The 22,709-nt window shown below is 36.3% G+C and overlaps 1 protein-coding gene across 2 annotated transcripts in view; it reads right to left on the bottom strand.

Annotated features, from left to right (window-relative positions):
* The window catches only part of LRRC4C (leucine rich repeat containing 4C), a 184,439-nt gene that overhangs the window by 12,388 nt on the left and 149,342 nt on the right, over nucleotides 1–22,709 (bottom strand). Inside the window, exon 3 of one of the 2 annotated variants that reach the window (XM_011356841.1) lies at nucleotides 11,997–12,048. The exons of the other annotated variant lie outside the window; for it this stretch is intronic. The gene's annotated coding sequence lies outside the window, so the exon portion shown is untranslated. The remainder of the gene's footprint in view (nucleotides 1–11,996; nucleotides 12,049–22,709) is intronic. 2 annotated transcript variants of the gene reach the window in all.

Below are 22,709 nucleotides of genomic sequence, written 5' to 3' on the forward strand. Positions count from 1 at the left end.
AGGAGGGTTGGAGTGTTGGCTTAGTATTACTTAGTATTACTGACTGGTCTTTGGTAAACTGGCCTTACCTTCCTCAAGTAGAAGCGATGATGATAACATTAGCAGATATTTAGATGATTGCATTCACCAAATGGCATAGCATAGACTGAAAGCAAATCTTCAAACCCACCCGCGTGCCTCCCTAAATGCTACTACCACACACCCGGTTGCTCAAAGCAAAAATGTAAAAATATTCCTTGACTTTCTTTTTCTTTATTGACATCCAGCATACCACTATTCTTCTGACTCTACTACTAAAATATAACTGATCCATCAACTTTTGTTCATTGTCCTTTTCTAGACCAAATTATCTTTATTTCCACCTTGGACCACTGAAATACCCTTTTACCAGTTTCTCTGCTTTTGCAATTGCCTTACCACAATTAATTCTTCATCTAGCTTTTAGAATGAAGTTTAAAAATATAAATATGTTCATGTCGTTCTTCAGTTAAAATGCTCCTATTAGTTCTATATTATTTAAGAACAAAATGCAAACTGTTTTGACCTCTAACAAATGATCATCTGACACCTGCCTGCTTCTCTTAACTTTCGTCTTTCTTCACCCTCCTTCTCTCTCAAACCTCAATGGACTTTCTTCATTCCACAAACACTCCAAGAGTCCTGCCTCCACCCACTCTGGACCTTTGTACTAGGTTCCCTCTGCCTGCAACACATGTCTTTTGATTTTTTGCATGGTTAGTTTTCCTTGTCATTCAGGGTTTCCTTTAGGTTTTACTTTCTCAGAAAGCCTTCTTGCTCACCCAGCCTAAGTAGGCACTCTATCACCGTCAATCACATCACCCTATTTAATTTTTATCATAGTACTTATCATTATTTGATATTTTTCATATATTTAGATATTTATTTTCTTAATGCCTGTCTCATTGCAGTGGAATGTTAAGTTCTGTGGAGCAGAGACATGTCTCCCCTATTGAATGGCATTCACCTAGAAAAAAGTACTCATCAAACATTTGTTAAATGCATGAATGAATAATTAATGGGTATGTAAGCAGTAGATAGTTAAAGTAGATAGTACAAATTTATCGAGGACCTAAATGATGTCATATTCACTAATTGATCACCGGCATTTAATAGAGTTCAACTCACACAGTAGGAATTTTGTCAATTTCTGCAACAATGCTTGTCTAGTTTTCAGTTATTTTCATAGAAGTCCTTTCTACAAAGAAAAGTTAGGGAGAAAAGGGCATATAAAGGTCATTTCATTGTTTCCTTGCTCTCTTTAGGTTTTTGGCTTTTGTTTTATATGGAAGTCTTCCTTATTTCTTTCTCTTTATCTATTATTGTCAATAGCAGTCCTGTTTTAAGTTTGGCCAAACAATGCCCTCTGCTGTATATGACTAAAAATAACACAATTGCCTTAAAATTTCCAACACAGATGATGCATGAGTTTTCATAATTTGCTTCTTCACATTGATTGCACCTACATGCGCTTTAGAACTACGAATGCTTGACTCAGCTTTTGGGTCGCTCCATTAGATCAAACTACTTAGAGCAGAGAATAAGAATTCTTACAGGCAGGAAGTCAAAAGTCTTCAAATGTCCTTTAAAATGGAAGAGCCTCTTGATCATCACATTCCTGCTTCTGGAACTCATTGGAACCATTAATTTAAAAATCTGTGGGTGAAAAAGATCTCTTAAGTCTTCTGTCGCAATCCAAAGGAACAAGTTGGAATAGGCAAGGGACTGGTGTAGGTGGTGGCAGCTCCAACTTTATCTTAGCAACAAAAAGTCAAATCTACTTTATGTTAGAAAAGCAGACCCAGAAATATAGCCAACAGCTTAGCAAAGCTAAAAATAAAATTAATTTGTGTTTTCCTGCTTGTTTAGCCTCACATGATGCAGGAGAGCTACATATATCTGGCATGAAGTTTCTGGCTACTTATGAATTCTTTTGATCATATTCACTTTTTGAGGTTGATTATTTATGAAGAAATGAAATATAGATGACTGACTTGTTTCTCAAATTAAAGGGTGGGATTTAAGATGTTCAAGGATATGTTTGTATTTTTATGATAGCTGCTTGCTGTGTTGGTTTAGTGAAATGCATAACCCAAGAAAAATGCTTAAAACCTCAAGCTCCATACACTACTTGATAATTCATTCTTTAGGAAATGAAATCAGACTGTTCCAATGATCAGAAATGTGCCTGTTTGTAACAGTACCTGCATTCCTCCTTTGCAGTAACAGGTTTGAGTCTGGAGCCCTATTAATGAATAAAAACTTCTCTTTTTTTTAATCTTGCTTTTCGTTTTCTTTTTTTCTCTGGTTCAGGGCCATCGAATGACTGTTACATGCTATTCTTTATCTCCATAATTGGTATTTCCATTTTATGTTTTTCCTGGGGGGAGATCTTCAAAGTAACACTTTGCAGATTTAGTGTAACAGCAGACAGTGACCTAGACAATCACATTTCAGGAAAACATAACCCACCAATAGTTCCCCATTGCTTACAGAATAAAGTCTAAATCCCTTACTGCCTCTACCCACTAGATGCCAGTAGCACCCCCAGTTGTGACAATCTACAGTGTCTTCAGACATTAGCAAATGTTCCTTGGGGGACAAATTTGCCCTCTTGAAAACTACCGCCTTAGTATGACATGCAAGACACTACAGGATGCTGTGCCATACTGCTTTCCCAGTCTTATCTCCCACTGTTCTCCATAATACAGTCTAGGCTGCAGTCTGTTTCTGATTCTAAAAATAGACCCTCTACTTTCTTTTCAGAGCCTTGCTTCTGCTTTTCCCATGTCCCGAAACGTCCTACTCTGATTTTTCTTCCAAAATTGTACCTGAATTTAGAGCCAATTTTACAATGACAATTTCTACTAGATTTTCTTTGATCTCACTGGCCAGTATTAATACATCCTTCCTCTAAGTGTCTGCAATGCCAAGATTATAGCACTCATCAAATCTATGTTTGAATAGAAATGTTTAAGAAAGCATTTGACCTATTTAATCATAAACTTCCTAAGGAGAGGAACTGGATTATGTCTAGGCATTCAGTAAATATTTGCTGAATTACACTAATGAATTTAGCCCTCGTTTCAATTCACAATCAGAAGCCAGAATGATAAACTAATTTTATAATAACAAATAATGTATGAAGGTCTGTTTATAAGAGATCACTTATATGTACAAAAAAACAAAAATGCTGTACAATATAGTATAAATGGTAAAGAGAGGCCTCAAAAAAGGAAGGCTTCTTGCCTTTCCCTACACCACAAGCAAACAAAAACTTATAAATTAACATTGTGAAGAAGTGGATTACTAACAATCAACATGCAAATGTGTGATTGAAAATATTTGATTAGGGTAAAGATTTATCTTTACCAGCATTAAGCTGTATCCTAAATACCATATCCAGATTTCATTGTATATACTAAATATGCATATATTAAATGAAAGAAATAAAAGAAAGATTAAAAGAAAGAATGGAAGGAAGGAAGGAAAGAGAAAGAATCCATAGATTCAAGAAAATAATAGTTATTGTAGATTACCAACTACTTATATAATTAAGTGGATGCTAATAAAATATAGAGACTTTAAAAAAAATTGGAGATAGTAATGTGTGTAGTGCCCATCTGTGAAACTTCCAAGAGTTTGGATATTCTGATTTATATACCCTATTGTTGTGAGAATACATGAGTTAATATATTAAGAAGAACAATGCCTAGCATACAATCAATGCTGTATGAATATTTGTTGTTGTTATTGTTACTTTTATCTGTCTAATTCTGGTAACAACTAAAGTCCAAATATAGAAAATGATTAATACATCAGACTATTATAACTTGATGCTAAAGTAATTTGAATTATATAATTGTTTTCTTACTTTGATTTTTCATCAACCACTTTATTTATAATTTTTCCCATAAAAATGCATAGTTCAATCCATGGGTTCATTAAGAATTTCATGAATGGATTTCAAATAATTTTTGAAACTCTTGCAATTATATGCAAATTTTTATAGAAGTGTGATTGTGTATTTTCATAGGAAGATTATTCATTGGTTTTATCATCACATTCTCTAAGAGGTATATGACTTCAAAAAAATTAAGTTCTACATGAAAAAAATTGACAGAATGAAGTACTTGAAGGGTCTATTATAGTTCTAGCTATAATACAGCAAATTGGCATTCTGCTCTATATATCTATTTCTTATGTGTTGGTAAATGTGACTACAACCTACTTATGACAAGCTACAAAAATCAAATTTTGGAGAGTAAAAAACCAAGGACTAGACCCAGATTTGAGTAAATTCTTCAAGACAAATATCCTTTGGGAAAGGTGCTGGAATGAAGTCTTCCCTGGTGACAATGATCCTTGCCACACGCTTTAATCACTGGTACTCAGCTGAGAATTTGTCACTCCATGTCATTTCTTTAAAGAATTTGTGTCAATGTAAGAATAAGGACACTGCATGATGAAATGGGTTCCCAAACTTCCCCAACAGAAAGAAATGGGAACATCCCTGTTCTACAACTTTTCTTAATTTTGCCATCATTTATTCCTCAAGGGAAAATGCACTGAGATAGTGTAATTGAATTGGTACTGTTCATCAATGTCTTAGAATATTTGGGGTAATTATGACTGAGGCCAAAGAAGAAAATATCATGTTTATTAATATTAGTAAAGATTAACTATTTAATAGGAATCAATGAGAAAAAAATTGTATTCCATTAAAAGAATTACAACCAAAATCCCAATAAGAAAAAAAAAATTAACATTGGATGAGGTTAAACTGCAGAAATTGGACATGTGTTTTAGCCTCTCAGGATGTACAATAGGATGATTCTCTCCACAGAATCTGAGTTCAAAATGGGAATAAAAGAATAGCAAATTAAAGAAGCTGAATATTTCAAGTTATGTTTAATCAAACTATGGAAAATTACTTTTCTCATCCTGACATTCTCCTGTCAGTCCACAGAGGCTAATGGTTATTCTTTTATTTTTCTTTTTACATATATTTATATGTTAGTATTAATATCTATACATTTTCCTGTCTGGGTTAAGGACAAAGCAAGTAACTAAAGAATATTTAAATAATCTAACAAGCCCATCCTAAATATAAGTCCTTGACAAAGCGGGTAGAGAAGGATTTGATTTCAGAAGTCGGTAATGCAGTTAATGACTTTGCTTCCCATGCTTCCTTTGGATTGATGACTAGCTGGGAGGAGCTGATAACCATTAACTCCCACCTGCTCATTAATTCTTAGGAAATGCCCTGTACGAGGTCATCATGGCCTTTATAGGTTGAAAACAAACAACTCAACAGTAGCATCCAAAAGGCATATGGATTTTTGTAATGAGTAATGCAATTTAAATTGCCATGCAAGGAATCTAAAGAGAATAAGTACCACAATTATAGGGCCATTTGGATTTTAAAACTACCTTCCAATGTTTTACCAAGTACTCTCTTCCCTGTTTATTATTAAACTGTACAAAGCCCTAATTTCCTAGACAGAAACTAAGGCAAAGCACTAAACATATCTGGGATTCACTTAATAGGAGAGTGCTGGGAAAGGGACTATCTAAAGTCATTTCAGCCCTAATAATATATGATTTTAAGTATGTTCACCCATGCTGTGTGAACTTTACCTACGAGGGAACTCCTTGGAATTGGTAATTCCCTATCATCAATCATTTGAAATGCCGTGCCAAAACAAGCCTAACATAAACAACAGATTCATAACACCAATGCCTAGGTCTTAACACTGAGTGACTGTGTACATGATTATGTGGATAATTGTAAGTAGTCCAGTGTTCAGGGGAAATCAGTGAGTTTTGAACAGATAGCAAAGGCTATGTGGACATGAGATTTAGTAAGATATGTACATTTAGATAAGCAAAAGATCTAACATTCTAAGAGAGATAGAAAAACATAGGCATTTATCCCTTCAATATTTGCTGAGTGCCTACTAAGTATTATGAACAGTGCTCAATTCTTGACCCTTAGGGTTAAGTGTCTCCCACCAAGAATCTCACAGTGTAGCGGGAATCATAAGCCAGTAAATAGGGAACTATGATACAGCAGGAAGTGCTAGAGAAGAATGAACAATTTTAGGAGCACACACTAAGAGAGAGAAGAGAGAGAGAAGAGAAAGAGTTCATTGGAAAACAGGCATGTAGTGGGTGGGAAATACAGGAAAGTGAGTATGAGTATAGAGCAGAGAGGGGCACAAGTATATATCTTCTATTAGAGATATATACTAATAAAGATAAGTAAAATAACCCCAGATACTGAAAAATAGACAAAAGAATTTAGATTCTATATCGAGTCATGAGATGGGATTGTAGGGACTTGATATTTTCCCTTTTTGCTAGAAAGGAATAGGAAAATGAAAAGAATATTGAAGAAAAAGCAGATTTGCAATAATATGGAAAATAGGGAAGAGTGTACTGTAAGACTTAAAGGTCAACTAAGAAATTATTTCAATAATCGGGTATGAAATAATGAGGGCCTGGACTAGGCTTTGCTCTTACCTAAAATACAAGCTGACATGGCATCATAATTTTCATATCTCTGTTCTGCAATCCTTACTCTGTGAGACGCCATCATACTTCACCAGGTCCCTTGATTCATGACCCATCATCGGCTGCTCTGACTTCTCTTTCAGCTCCCTAAAGCATCAGAACAAGTCCTGCACATGTAGTCCTGGGTCCCACTGAAGACCTCGGAGCCACTGCCTTCCAGTTTTCAGCATGACTTAAGAGTTTAATAAATTCGCAAAAATGACCCATAAAAACCTGATAAGGAAACTCTCTTTAATTGAGTCTGTGTTTACGAGATCTGAGAAAGGGGAGGAAATAGAGTAGACTCTTACTGTGATTTCCAGGCAACGTCATTTAATCAGAATGTAGATAGCAGGGATGGCCTCCTAATTAGAACGGGAACTGGTTTCAAGTAACCTCGACACTGTTAACATTGCATAATGAGGAATCCTTGGGGATGACATGTCAGATAATGGAAATGACTGTAATCAGTGATTTCTTTGTTTCCCCTTAATGACCACAAAAAAGGGAATTATACAGTAAATGCAGACATGTGGAAATGGGATTCTTATTTATTTACTGAAGTCCATTCTCATTTTGCTTGGTGCCGTGTTAACCATAAGTCACGTATACCGGAACCAAGAACTCTTTTTGGTACAATGCTTTTATAACAGATTCGCTCTCAGTTACCATGGAACGTTGTAAAATGAGGACTCAGTTCCAATATGAACAAGCTTCAGTTAACACAGTACCGGGCAAAGCAAGAACTCCCTCTATTTTTCTGTATTCATTTGTCTACAATGCATTATATCCTTAAGTAAATCACGAAAAAAATCAGGAATATACATAAAAAGCAATAAGGAACTTGGTCCCCTGTAGTATCTTAATGAGATAAGGAAGTAGGGAAGCTTGTGCATGTCTCTATTGAAGTCATTAGTTAACTACTTTTTCTTAGTTTGGATAATGAAAATAATTCTTGGTTACTTCCGCCACCACTTTTCTTAATTCTCTAAAGGATGCATTTTAGAAAGAATAATCCAATTGAAAAAAAACACTATGATGTCATTATAGGTGAATATTATAGATGCTGGATGATACCAGTGCAAGCCACTTAAACTTTTTGTACCTTTCTATAAAGTGCAGACAGAATATGTGTTCTCCTATGCTCAAGAAATACTGACAAGATAAATTTTAATAAAAAGTAAGCATGACAAAAAGTAAAATCCACAAAATAAGGTAGAGTATGATAATGGTTGTCAGTCCTACACTCTCCAGTCCTATCTTTTAAGCTGTAACTGCCATGTCAACAGAAATAGAAAGTAGTTGGAGATGCAGGCAAAATTCTTAAGATCAGTAGTTGGCAAACCACTGCCCACAGGCAATATCTGAACCACCACCTGTTTTTGTCAATAAAGTTTTATTGGAATGCTTACACACCCATTCATCTATGTATTATCTACAGCTGCTTTCACATTAAAGCAGAATTGTGTAGTTGTGAAAGACTATGTGGCTCACAAAGCCTAAAATACTGACTCTTTGGCTGTCTACAAAAAGTTTGTTGACCCTGCTCAAGAATCCAGAGAGATTCCTTTCTTACCCGTTCTCCTCAACCCCAAAGCTACCAAGATGATCCATTAGGGAAGAGAAGAAAAATATTTACATTTCTATTTGTAATTCAGTTTTATCTATAGACATAAGAAAGAGATTAAGATGTACTAATTTGGCAATGGTGCCACATGTCGCACAACGTTTGTGAGGGATCCTGTGCAAAAGAGGGATTTCCACAACACAGAGGGGTTGCCTGCCACACCACTACTCGTTCATATGCTTTCAGCACATTGTGACATACTATTATTCTTGTGTATCTGACTAAGTGGCTCTAGGAATTATATTATTTAGTTTTAACTAAGCTAATACGCACACAATGGAGAAAGGGGCTTACAGAGATTCTTTCAAAGACAATACGGAATAAACGTTCTAGTAATAAAACAAACATACAACAAATAACAATGGTGAAGCTAACATTTTATCTCCTAGTATGAGCTCTTTGAGGCCATAAAAAGGATTATAATTTAAAAGAAATGTCCATTCTAATTAATCCTGTGTAAATGTGGATGTGTTTATGTGGGTGCACCCATGTGTACGTGTGTATGTCAACGATCACTCCAGCAATCATTCTCCATCACACCCTTGTCCCAGTTGTATACTTTCTTCTGAATTCACTAGGTTCTCATCAACATCTCTGACTGATACCTGACTTCTTTTGAATTTTTTCTTCTCATCTCAGCCTTTTTTCCCAACCAGAAACACTAAAGCACATTGCTGTGCAAAATCAATGCCTCCTCTTTTCCTGAGACCAAGAATTGTAATTCTGCATGTCTCCTGGGATAATGACCTGGAAAGAGGTCTGAGAGAGACAGATTTTGAAATGATCCTCTCCTTACTTCTTTTTTTCCTTCCTCGCCAAAATTTTCTTCCTCTCATCATTCGTAAGAAAGATGAATAAATATCTGCTGGATTTAAGCCTTAAAGCTCATGAACATTTGACTCAAATTAACAACAATGGCCTTTGAGAGTTTTAATTGTAAGAAGAACTTCAGAGAACTAGATAAAACCTCATCTTCCTCTTTTACTATGTGGAGATCCTGTCAATAACAACTCTGGATCTTCTTTAAGCTAACCTGTAAAGTAGGTGTAATATTTTCTGTCTTTCTTTTCTCATTGTTATCAGGATAACTTGAGACAGTTTATGAATTGTGAGAAAATTTTAAACTATAAGTATTACATAGACTTTGGAAACCCATCATCTTTTTACTTTGAATCCATACTAAAAATAAAATGATTCAAAAAGGTGAGGGATAGAGGGAAACAGAGCACAAAACATAGCTTTCTATGTGACACTCACTAAGTACTTTACATATACAGTTTTATTTAATCCTCATAATGACTGCATGAAGTACATGCGCTGTTAATTTGTCAGTTACCCCAAATCACATGAATAATTGATCCCAGGTTCGTCTACACCGATCCCTGGTAACCACTGTAATGTACACGTACACCTTCTACCTTTGGATGACTTACTCTTTCGGCAACTTCTCTTCCTCATTTCTAACAGGTTGGAGGAGAACATCACTATCACAGTATACTGGCTACAATATCATATCTAATCTGAATATAACCTCATTTCTTAGGAGTGCTTATATTCATTTTGTCTTTGAGAAACCAAGAACATTTCAGCACTCTACCCAAAGCTTTACAGCCACGCCCATTGTGGGGCCTGAACTTCAAGCACTAGCTCCAGATCCTTTTTCCGGCCTGACAGTGAATTTTGTGGGATTAACTAAGATAACCTAAGTGAAAGTACCTAGCAAAATATCTTGCACACAGTAGGTAAACAATAAATGTATAGTATGCGTTTTCTTTTCTTAAGTAAATTCCTCTTTTCTCTTGAAATATGATCTGCACAATGATTTTGTGCTCCATTTAGAAGACTGAAAATTAGGATTGAAGAGAAACATCAGTCTGTGTTGACTAAGTCAAGGAAAATCCATGGCTAGACTATGCATGTGGACTGTGATATGTAGACTGCAAACTTTCCACTGGGTTCCTTCTTACCAGCATATGCTACTTTAGAGAACTTCACTCTCAATTCTTTTGTTTTTGAAGAAAAACATTTCCAGCTAATAACACAATTACACTTAAGTATCAGAGTTCATTTTAGTATTATTGCATTTGTTAAATCTAACTGAGTCCAAATTACTTCCTCATTGCTAATAAGAGAAAGGGGAGGAGGAAAAGGAGGAGGAGGAGAGAATTGTGAGGGTTAAAGGAAGAGAAGGAGACAAACACAGAGTGACAGAGAGGAAAACAGACAGATATCAATGCTGCATATAGCCTCAAGTCCAATAAATGTCAGTTAAACTTGCTGCCCACGGTTTCTATGGAAACCCCTTAAGTTGAGAGTGGAACACAGACATTTTTTGGACTGCAATTCACAAGCTGTTTATTTAATTATGATGAAACATGAGACTGTTAGGGACAATACTATTATCATACTGATAGCATTTAGAATTCGACAAATAGGTATGGCAAAATAAAAAGTTAATCTTTTTTGGGGGGGGAAATATTAGCTTCATGTGAATTGCATGCAAATAATATGCATTTTGGTTTTTGCAGGACTTCACACATTACTTCCCACAGGCGAACCCCAAATTAGCTAAATGACATTTGTTAAAAGGGAGCTCTTAAGAGGCCTCATGCCAGTTAGACTCCCTCATGCCCAGTGAACAAAACCAAGGTCACAGCATATTTTCAATTAAACCCAGGATAGCACCAAAGTGCAGCACAGCTGGAAAAGCAAGCTCATTATTACCCCATAGATCATTTGTGAACAATGAATAGGTCTCTGGTGTTTTTCTATTTTATAGACATTTGAATATAAAAATAAAGAAAATAGCTTCTGATTAGCTTTTGCCATCCAAAATAAACAACCACTTTTAGGGCATTACTCCTGGTGGCCTAAAGAAAAATAACTAGAAGTCATCACTTTTCTCTCACTCCTAATTGAAAAAGGTTTGCTTAGCCTTTAATTTGGCCCCAAGGAAGCATCTGTCCATGGACTCATTCATAACCTTGGTCCTTCGCTAAAAAAATACATAATTTCCACCTACCATGTGTCAGGCACTGTGCTAGGGGAAGAGGAGGGAAGATTAAACTCCGTAATTATGGACTTTTTAAATTTGTCGCATTAATTTGGTTGATAAATATTCATGAAGAGACAACTATGGCTCATAGGCACTGTACTAAAAAAAAAATCCAGGATCCTGCCTTCCAGGAGATTACAATTTAATAGAGATAAAAATACACATAATCATAAATCACAGAGCAAGAAGTCAAAGCTTTGGACTGCTGCCTCCCAATTTCTTCTGGTAGAAATGTCACCCACAGGGGCTGAGCTACAGTAAAAGGTAAATGTGTTTGAGTGTATGATAAGATTGACTGGTAGAGGGAGAAGAGGGAGTTTCAGAGATGTTCCCACAGGAGAACCACCAATCCAGCTCTGTCCATGAGCCAGCATTACTCTTATAAAATCTTAGCCCTTAAATATGACTGAAGGAGGAGGCACTCACAAGAGAAGGGCATCTCAAGGATAGTCATTTCTGGTGTCAGGCTGAAAACATGAAGGCTGTTTCTAAACTGACAAAGAGAAACATACAAGAAATTTTCAAATATGACTCTGAATATGTCTTTTCTAGTATATTGTGGGTGTTTTTTGAAATTCAGTAGTGGTTTGGAGTGGCTAGGCTTCCCACGAGTTGCTCGTGCTAGCAAAGCCAGTCATTGCTGTTATTGGATTTGACAGTATATAACGAACCACTTCACATTAGCTGCTATTGTGGTATTCAGCATATTGTGGGAAAGATTTATCATGAATCATCACCCACCTAGCTCTCCACTGTGGTCTCCATGCTGTAAACAGGGAATGTGTTTGACAACCTAAAAAAAAGAAAAAAAAAAACATTAGAAAATTTCGGCGTATTTCTCGATCAGCTGCCACTATCATCACCACAGACAACACTGGTGACATTTATTGAATCATCACTGTATTTTAACACTCTCCTGGGAAAAAAAAAAAACCAAGGCAGCTATTTTAATCACTGGCCATTTGGAACAATGCATTGTTTAATGCCAATAAAAAAATGCATTTGGTGTCAGAAGATCCATAGTCTACAATTAGTTCTGATTTACTAGATGCATGACCTTAAGCAATTCCCATTTTCTCTCTGTTCCAGTGACTTGATCAAAACTACTTCTTAAGATCAAATGAGATAATAGATTTTGAATATGGATAAGAAACATTTAAACAGCACACTCTGAATTATAAAAGTCAAGTGGGATGTTAAGAGTTTGACATGAGTCTGCTGCAAATTCCAATTGTTTTTTTCCCCCCACATCCTCAAACAAGATACTAACATTTCCACATCCTACCCATCCCTCATCCTAATGCACCCCATTCCTAACACTCCTGTGGCAATGGCAAATTAAAATTTAGAATCTAGGATTGAGGGCCATATAGTACTTGAACCAAAGAAACATGAAGAGATAGAGTTGGCATTTGGCAAAGTATAATTAAATAAACTAAACAATCTCTAATTCCAACAGATACAGATCTTTAGAGCCAAAGTTTAGACATACAGGTGGTGCAAACTGTACAAAGAGGAAATCTTGAGCAAGACCAGATGGAAAAAGCCCATGCTATTAGCAATTGGGATTGAGGGACGGACGTGGCTATTGAAATTACCAAGAATTATATCAAGAGTGGGATTAGCGAGAATAACAGTGAGGCAGGTGTTAAAATCTTGAAGGAACGAAGAGGAGTGAAGTGTGGGTCTGTGGTTGACTCTTCAGAAAAGTGTTAGCAGGTGGTATAGTCTGTTGGTGTAAGTTTTGAAGCTGAGCATTTTACTGTGTTAGATGGTTTTGAGCTTTCAAACCACAAAGCAATATGCCACTAATGAATATTATTATTATTATATAAGTAAAACTGAATATAATTAAAGTTTACATCTGAGGTGATCAATGGATTTTCCATCATCTATTTTAAAAACTGTGTTAATCTTTCAATCTTATAGAAAGTTTCCCCAAATCTCATAGTTTTAAGATTAGCTATCCTTCAGTAGGACACATAAAAGATGACTTATATGAGTTATAAGTTAATGTGCCTGGGATTTATAGTAATGTGTGAGAAAGGCAATGGATAACAATAAATATATGTAGTGGGGATAAAGAAGAGGTGGGAGGTAAAAAATTATGTCCATTGCTAAATCAGGTACCCAATTCTCATTTTGGGCAAAAATTAGCAGCCTTAGACACAGTAACCACTCTGTCCTCCCTGCACTTGGCTCCTAGAAAACCACTCACCCGATTCTTCACCTACCTCATTGGTCACTATGCTCAGCCTCCATCACTAGTTCTTAACTCTTGGCCTTAACTCTTGGTCCACTAAACCTCAAGAAGCACCTTGTTAGTGTACCTCTTCATCTATACTCACTCTTTAAATGATCCCACAGTGGCTTTAATCACCATCTACAATGACTATCAAACATATATCTCCAGCCAGCAATGCAGACTTGTATACATACCTGCTAATTCAAGACCTCCAGTTGGATGCATAGGAAATCAATCTATCCAAAATGAAACTCTTAATTTGAACTCAACCTCCATTCCTCACAAAGACTTTCGAATAGTAACTCCATTCATTCATGCATGCATTAATTCATTCAACAAAACATTTTAGGTTCCTACCATGTTCCAAGCATGGTCCAGGGACCATCCTCTTAGTAGCTCAGGCCAAACTCCCCTTAAAATTTAATTTTTTGGTCTCATCCTCACTTTTGCATCCTATTACCCTCTATATCTTATCACCATTATATCCTATTGCCTATATTTGAAAATCCTGTATATCAAGAGTCACATCACTTCTCCTCACCTTTGCTTTTCTTATTGCCCTTCTTCAGTATTTTCTCCACACAGCTGAGAGATCCTATCAAAATAAAAGTCAGATTACCTTCAGTCTTCTGTTCAATGTTCAATGGCTTCCCATAGCACTCAGAATAATATCAAACTGCTTCCGGTGGCCTAAGAGGCCATTTATATTTTTGTTCCGCATCCCTCCCTACTTCTCTGATCTTATCCTGCTACTGCTATCACTCTACTCACTCCACTGTGGCCACACTGGTTCCTTGCTGTTTCTCCAATATACCAAGCACACTGCTCCTCAGGAAACTTGCATTTGCTATTTCTTCTGCTTGGAATGTTCTTCATCCAGATAGAGCTATAGCTATGCATGCACATGATGATGGTACCACTTTTCATCCAAATATTTGTAGATTTTGCCCCTTCTCTGCCTCCGAGAGGTTTTCCTCAGCTATACTGCCTAAAATATAACTGCCTCTAACCCCCACAATTCTCTATCCCTTTATTCTGCTTTATTTGTCTTTATAGCACTTCTCATAACTAGAGATAATACATATGTGTGTACATATGATGTAAGTATGTATGTGTTTTCTGTCTCCTCCAACAATATGAGGTCCTAGGACATAGAGTTTATATAAACTTGGAGTTTAACGATGGAGTCCATCAGTGGTCCAATTTTAGAGATGAGGAAATGAAAGCCTAGAGAAATTGAGAGACTCTGAAGGCTTTTCTGGAGAAAATGGGGAGAAAAGGGGAGTACAAAGATGGAGATGATGCTGAATCCTAGATCAGCGCATGTGATAGGGTACAGTTGTTAAGTTGGTAAGTTCTGTCATTAGATGTAGTAATTTTGTGACTTGGGCAAGTTCTATGATCTTTTTAGGCTTAATTCTCTCATCTATAAAGTGCGTGTGATAATAATAGAGCCAACCTCAGAGGGTTATTCTGAACATGAAATGGGGTGATGCCCATAAACTGTTAATCCTGGCATATCATAAGCTCTCAGAAAATAGGAATGATTATTATTATCTGAGGGAGTTTCATTCATTGCTTTTTAAGCATTGCTCTAAATACTTGGGGAGTGGGTAAACAATTCACCCACTTTTAGAAAATGATTATCTGGTGCCAAATACTACTCATCCCTCAATACATGATCATGCCCGGACCTGGGGAAATATAAACCAAGGTGATAAACTACCTTGATCTTTTACACATCACCATAAACACAAGATAGGTAATAAGTAAGCTGGTGATAAGAATGGTCTCTTTTGTTAAAAATTACATATCACAAATGAAAAAAACATCTCATATATATTATCCTGAGTTTCACGATTATGGGAAGTAGGCAGAAGAGATTATTTCTCCATTGTGCAGATAAAAATGTTAAAGTATAAGGAAGTTAAATAATGTGATCATGTTAAAAGAAAAAAAAAAACACCCTAATAACCTCATACGGTAACTGTTAGTATATGAAGCTAAATCTTTGGAGCCCTAGGCTAGTGCTTGGCCCAAACTATGCTCCCTTAATGTGAACATGTTAAGGGAGGGAAGAAGGTACTTATGCTATGAATCCTTCCAAGGTTCTCCACATTAGAAGGAACTTGCTTTTTCTATGTGCTTCTTTGAACATACCACATTATTACTTCCATATGGGAAGAATTTTAAAAAATTATTGAACAATTATCAACTATTGTGTTAGTCCTCCACATTGTACTTATCTATTCATGTGTCTTTCTGTATCATTTAGACTACATGCCTTATCCAAACAGGCACTATTCCAACTTATCTGCAGGTACAGCCCAGTGACTGCTACGTAGTATGTGTTCAATAAATGTTTTTGAAGAAGGGAATCAAACAGCTTATTTGGTTATATAAAGAAAAGAAAAAACAATTGAACAGAAACCTGAATTTGAGTCATTAAATCAGTATAAGTAGAGCAAACCTTATCAAATTGCTATTTCCAAGGTCGAAAACTGTTGATATCAACAATTTATACGGTTTAACATAAAAGTTTTCAAAATAACAAGCTAGGAATGTTTAGTATGCTGATCAAATTTCTGGAATTTATGAAAATCATTTCAGTTTACTTCCAGTTATGTAAATTTTATGTACCAACCAAAGGAAAAAGAGTTAATATTTTATTTCAATAGAAAGTCTTATAACTTCAAAAATTTAATTAGTGGAAGGGTAATTAAAAATAAAACCAGAATAAGTACATTTTGTACTGGGTTGTAAAGGGGTCTTGTCTATTAATTACTTGTAGCAGGGCCCACAAGCACAGAGCAGAAGAGTCACCCACTTGTTTAGCCACAGCCTTAAAATCCAATGGTACAGTCATTTGCATATCATGGGACGCTCAGGTGTCTATGATGTTTTCTCTTAATATAGTTACTAAAATATTATTACTTCTCCGTGGCTCTATTCTGACTTGCTCCTTTGTCTACAGAGAGAATTGACCACCTGCTTATCATTTTTTCCATAGTATTCTCTTCATTATGCCGCTTATCACCTTTGGAGAACCGAGACCATATCCTATTAATCAGTACATTGCCACTGCAGAACACTGTGCTGGGCATATGCGGGAAATAAAACTTTTTGAATTGAAGGGAATATCTAAAGTATAGACATGGATGGAAATATATATATGCTACTTAAATACCTCTTTAGTTGCTAGTAGTACTCTAGTTTAACATTAGAAATTAGGATGTGTGGGAGTAGGAGATGCTATGTACAAAGTGTCCTTGATTTTCAAATAACAGCACCAGGTTGACCTCCTGCTCTAACTGATTTAAATTTCTGGTCTGAAAGAACACATGATGGCTGTGGTCTGTGTAAATGTGGCATTTATCTTCATGAGTGTAGTGATGAAGAATGAATCAGGACTGGCACAGCCATGAGTGACTTATCCCATCTCTCCTCTCAAGTGAAGATAAATGACACAAAATATCAGCTGCCATGCATTATATATATTTATTCCACATTTACGCCCACAGAAACAAACATACAGTAGGCCTTTTCCTCCAATCGATTGTTTTTCATTTTCAAAATATACAGCTAACAATAACAACAAAGAACCTGTGAGAAAGTCAGAGAGGATGAAAAATGCTGAAATAACTTCTATGAGACGAGCTCCACCCCATGAGAGAATATCTAAACAGACCCTATCTCTGGAAACTCTAAAATGGCTACCAGCTTCAAGGTAGGATTTCCACAGGTCTCTGGCTGCTTTCATTAAGCTAATGTTATGAGAAAGTCACAACCCACCCCCTGAGGATACTACATAAGTGCACTCCCCAACCTGTGGAAAATTCACTAAGATGGTGGTTCTAACACAATGGCTCCCAAGACCTCCTGGTCACTTACTAGATAGTCCCTGGTTTACTTTATTCTCAAATGTATTTATCATCTTCAGATGATATGCAGTCCTTAATTTCTTATTTGGACTAGTATGTCTTCTTTAAGCTTCTTAAATTGCCTGTCAGGTGGATAGGATATAAAAGGCTGAAGAATAATGGCATCATCAGAAATGTTTTCCTACCCAGCTAGATGATGAGCACAATGTCAGCCTACTATGGGATATGGCTTCTTCTAGACTGCAATATTGCAGCACCATTGAGAACATATAGAATCATTTAAAGTTATTGTATTCAAACTTAAACCTAATTTACAGTGGGCCCTATTGGAATCTAGTCCCCTAGATCTAGTTCACTAGAAAACTATTATGTATAGATTATAATAAAGCCAAGTATTCTCTTTGTCAAAGAATTTGGGAATTGTAGGCTTTGTCTCATATTATCTATACCTGACTTGTTCCCAATGTTGTTAGTCCTTCTCTTCATTTGATGGACCTATACTTATAGGCAGAACAAATCCTGGCCTTCTTCTCTAGCCTAACTCTCACACTCAGCCTCATGATATCATTGCTTCGAATTTAGCTCTGATCTTATGTTCCAATAGCTTATACTCTATCCTCTGTACTACTTTAGGAAATGTTACCAGTTTGGTCCCAAGACCATACCTTCCTATTTATTTGTAATCTCTTATGGGATTTCTGTCCTCTCTCATGAGTATAATTTTTTGTCATTATATCCAATATTCTAGGCCTTGTATGACTAAGGACCTGGCTTGTTCCCTAAATTTCTAGATATCTGACATTACCACCTTAACCCCCTCTGGCACGCTTACTAAATATCAGGGACTATTCTAGACACTCAGAATTCTGCAGTGAGTCAGACAGTGAAGAAAACTCACTTTATGAAGCTTTTCGTTTAGGAGTTACACAGATAATAAAAAAAATCAGAAAAGATAAGGTAGACATAAGTATTTAAATGAAAATAAAAAAGCGATGACACAGGGAATGACTGAGAGAAAATATTGTATTGATTAGGTCTACAAAAACGTCTGTGAAAAAAAGACATTTAACTTCAAGAATAACAAGAACTCAGACATAAAAAGATCTGGGAGAAAAATATTCCAGGAAGAAAGAGCAGCTAATGAAAAGTATCCAAGTTTGAGGAAGTGCTATAGTGTAAATGTTTGTTCCTCACCACCCCCAAAATTCATCCAAATGCCTAATGTGTTGGTGTTAGGAGGTGGGGGCCTTTGGGAGGTGATGAGATCACGCGTGTGGAACCCTCACGAATGGCATTAGTGCCTTAATAGGATCCATAAAGATATATAGCTCCTACAATGAAGACTCAACAACCTGAAAGAGGGTGCACAACAGACCATGCTGACATCTGATCTCTGACTTCTAGCTTCTAGTACTATGAGGAATAAATTTCTGTTGCTTATAAGCTACCCAGCCTGTGATATTTTGTTATGACAGGCCGAACAGACCAAGACAAGAAGCATGTTATACTTAAAAATTGGTAAGGGGAAAAAATAGGCTAGTTTAGCAGGAATAAAGTAGGCGAACAGAAGACTAGGAGATGTGAATGGAGAATTGTATTAGTTTCCTTTGGTTTCCATAACAATGATCACAAATTTGATGGCTTAAAACAATAAAAATTTATTATCTCCCAGTTATGGAGGCTAGAAGTCTGAAATACAGATGCCAGTAGGACTCTCCAAAGAGATTAGGGGAGAATTATTCCTTGCCTCCTCCATCTCTGGTAGCTCCAAGTTCTCCTTGGTTTGTGCCTGTGTAACTCCAACCTCTGCCACAACTTTCACATGATATTCTCTTCCTCATGTGTCTCTCCCATGGATATCTCGTATAAGGACACATTATATTTAGGCCCATCTGGATAATTCAGGATAATCTCACCTCAATTACATATTAACCTAATTACATATGTAAAGGTCATTTTTCCAAATAAGGTCATATCCACAGTTCTAGGGGTTAGTGTGTGGACATATCTTTTAGGGAGTCACCATTCAAACCACTGCAGAGAGTTAGGCCTGATGGGCCAGGGAAAGCAAGTTCTTTGTTTCGCACTGTATATGCCATAGCAAGCTCTAGCAGGGTTTCATATTGGAGAAATATATAGTGATTTAGACTTTTAAACTGTCACTCTGGGTATGTGTGAGAACTGATTGAAGGGATCAATAGTAGGCTAATAGTGCATGCATGAAATGGCTTGATCTTGAGTGTCAGCAGCAGGAATAGAGAGAATTAGAAAACTAAGGATTCATTCTGGAGATAGAATAAAGAATATTTGCTTGGGGATACATAAGAGGATGATGATAAGAGAAATCAAAACACTGCCGTTTGCCACCAATGCAGCTGTCCTGAACTCCCCACTGCCATGCTCCCTATGCCTGTGAGAGTATTTGTGTCAAGGAATCATCTCCACCTAGCTATTCTTAGACCTTTGAGAATAGTATCCTGTTAGTCTGGCCCTTGCCCTCGTTCCTACCACTCGTTGTGCCTCCTTTAACTTCAAGGGTCGATCTTATTTTAAAACAAGGTCGTTCCAATTATTTTCCATTCCAGTGTAGTTTCCTGGAGCATCCAAGCAAAACCTAAATGATTTGGTTATATCCTTGGCATGGTATACCATTCAGGTTATACCCTGAAATGTCAGAGATTTCTGCATTTTCTTCAGGTCAAGGTGACTGAAACTCTCTGAGAACAGGTCTAACAAAGTTTCAGAGCCTAATTATACAACAATCACCATCTCAGTGGCCTGCATGCATTCTATACCTAAATCTCCATAGATCTATAGTTTTTAGATCGTCTCTCTACTTCAGGGACCTCTTGTCAATACACAAAGAGATTGACTTAATCAAATTAATACCTTTTAGTTATATCTTTTGCAGAAATGATTTCAAGTCAAATATGATTTATCTCTCTTGTTAGGTTGAAAGTCTGATGGAGAACTGAGACAAAGTTTTCTGAGCAGTTCACTGAAGATAGAGACAAGAGATTCAACATGCTATAGTTTGTAAAGTGAAGTCCCTTGATGAAGGCCAAATTTTCACATTGAACAGCCATTTAATGAGAGTGTGGCTGACAGCCAGTGATAATGTTCTTGAACTCTGTGAGAGGAACAAACACGCATGAGATCTTTATCATTATTCCCTGATATTAGGCGCTTCTTCTAATGGGAACACAGTATTGTGGGCATAGTATTTCTTCTGGGAAGTGCCTGTCAAGCTTATTTTTAAATAAGTTCATTTTTTTCCAAATTGACTTCAACGTCAAAAACTCCATTTACCTGCAACTGTTTTTTTTTTTTTAATTTATCAATTATGGTATATAATTTATTCTTTTGTCCTTTAAGAGCAAAGTAAATTTCAGGATTTGCTATTTCAAAACCTATGGTATACAGAAACAGCTTTATTCAAGCAAGCTTAAAATATATCAGGAAAATACACTCCCTGGCAACATGAAATTTGGCAAGGGCGAAGAGAGGAATGGCTGCTCTCTGGCTCTGGGTTAAGACCACTGGTGCATCTAAAAGATCTTTAGTGTACCCCATCAAAGTGGCAGTTCTACAGAAATATGGGTCATCGACCTAATATCACCAACAAATGGAAAAATGTTGATGTTTATGCTGACATGTAGTACCACTCTAATGTTGGATATGTTTACATGAGGGCTTCATCATGAAGCCTATATTAAATCAATTGTAGATTAAAAGTAGTAAGAGTACAAGAAAAAAAAAAAGCACTTCTTAGTTGATAAATATGCATCTCTTTGCTCATTCATTTACTCATTAACTAATTATTTTGTTATCTTTAAGTAACCTAAACCTTATTGAGCATGAACTGATTAAGTGGGAATTGGGCAGACAGGGAGATGGGGTAGATCTTAATTATGCTACATTGCAAGAGAATAAAGTCTGTACTTCTACATAAAGAAGAAATCCACTTGCAGATGGAAATTTGGTCACTGAATTTTTTTCACACTCGAGATTCTAAAGTCCTTCTTCCTTTATTACTATTTGGAGAATCCTGATCAAGACAGAGTCTCAGCCTTTGAAGATAATTTTTAAATTGGAGTTAGAGAAGCAGTTCCCAGGTTAATGAGCACAGAGCAGCAGGCATTTTGAAGAGTTTATTTGGAGAAAGAAAACGTCTGCAGAAATCAAGTGATTAAGATGTGATACTGAAAACGAACTCAGCGATCTCATTAGCAGAGACTAAGAATAATCTACAAATGTAATAAGAGCCTTGATACAAGGTCACAAACATCCCAGTGTAGGCCAGAGATGGGTGGGACCCACTGAAGAGGAAGATAGGGAACCTGACTGGATCAGAACAGGAAATATTCCCTAGAAGAGTTGAGTCTTAGGGAGGAAGAACCAGTAATGTATATAAAACTTTCCCCTGTGTATTATTCATAGTTCTCCAGATGTGCTTATGTATATTAAAATCTATGAATTTTTATTCTACAATGTAGATTCAATCATTCTCAATTAATTTTAACAACTCTTGTACAAATGTCACTTTCTCACAGATTTTCCTTTAGAAACTTCTCTAAAAGGTCTCCCTACTCACCTGCACACTGTGACTCATCTCTTTTGTCTGAAATTACACTATTTTTCCTTTTTAAAATTGTATTCCTGCTTTCAGAAAAATATAAGCTTCATGAGTAGAGGGACATTATATAGCGTGTTCACTATCTTATTTCCTTAGCCTAGAATAATGTTTGGCATATAAGTCAAATAAGTAATGATTAAAAAAAAATAAAGAACACTTTTATATCTTCATAAAATCACTACCTAAACTATACCTCTTTGTGTTATTGTATGAATGAAAGAATACTAAAATTGAGGTTTTGGCGAAGGAACCAAGATATTGTAGATGAGACATTCCAAAGAAGGTTCATATTTACAATGGAAGAAGTCCTAAGTATTTGCGCAGCTCATAATCACTTAAATACAACATATACATCAATGAAACAGAGAAAGCTCATGAAGAAGATTTCTTTGGAGGTAGTTATCTTAGGAACACTACTCCTAAGAGAAGTGGTGTGTGATTTTACATCTTAACCCTCATCTTAGGACAGAGGGGCTTCAAGATCATTAGAGGAAGATTTTTGAGTGAATTGTCTGTGGGCTATGACTTAGCATCACTCACTCCAAGGAAAAGATTGCAGAATGATGTCTGCCCTTAAACACAAGACAAGATAGGGCTCTGATGGCAGACTAGAGTAGAAAAGGAAGATGGTGTATAAATACCACCTGAATAATCTCAAGGGCAAAACACCAGATGTTGATCACACATATGAG

This window comes from Pteropus vampyrus, unplaced genomic scaffold (genome assembly GCF_000151845.1).
Source record: "Pteropus vampyrus isolate Shadow unplaced genomic scaffold, Pvam_2.0 Scaffold31, whole genome shotgun sequence".
Lineage (NCBI taxonomy): Eukaryota > Metazoa > Chordata > Mammalia > Chiroptera > Pteropodidae > Pteropus > Pteropus vampyrus.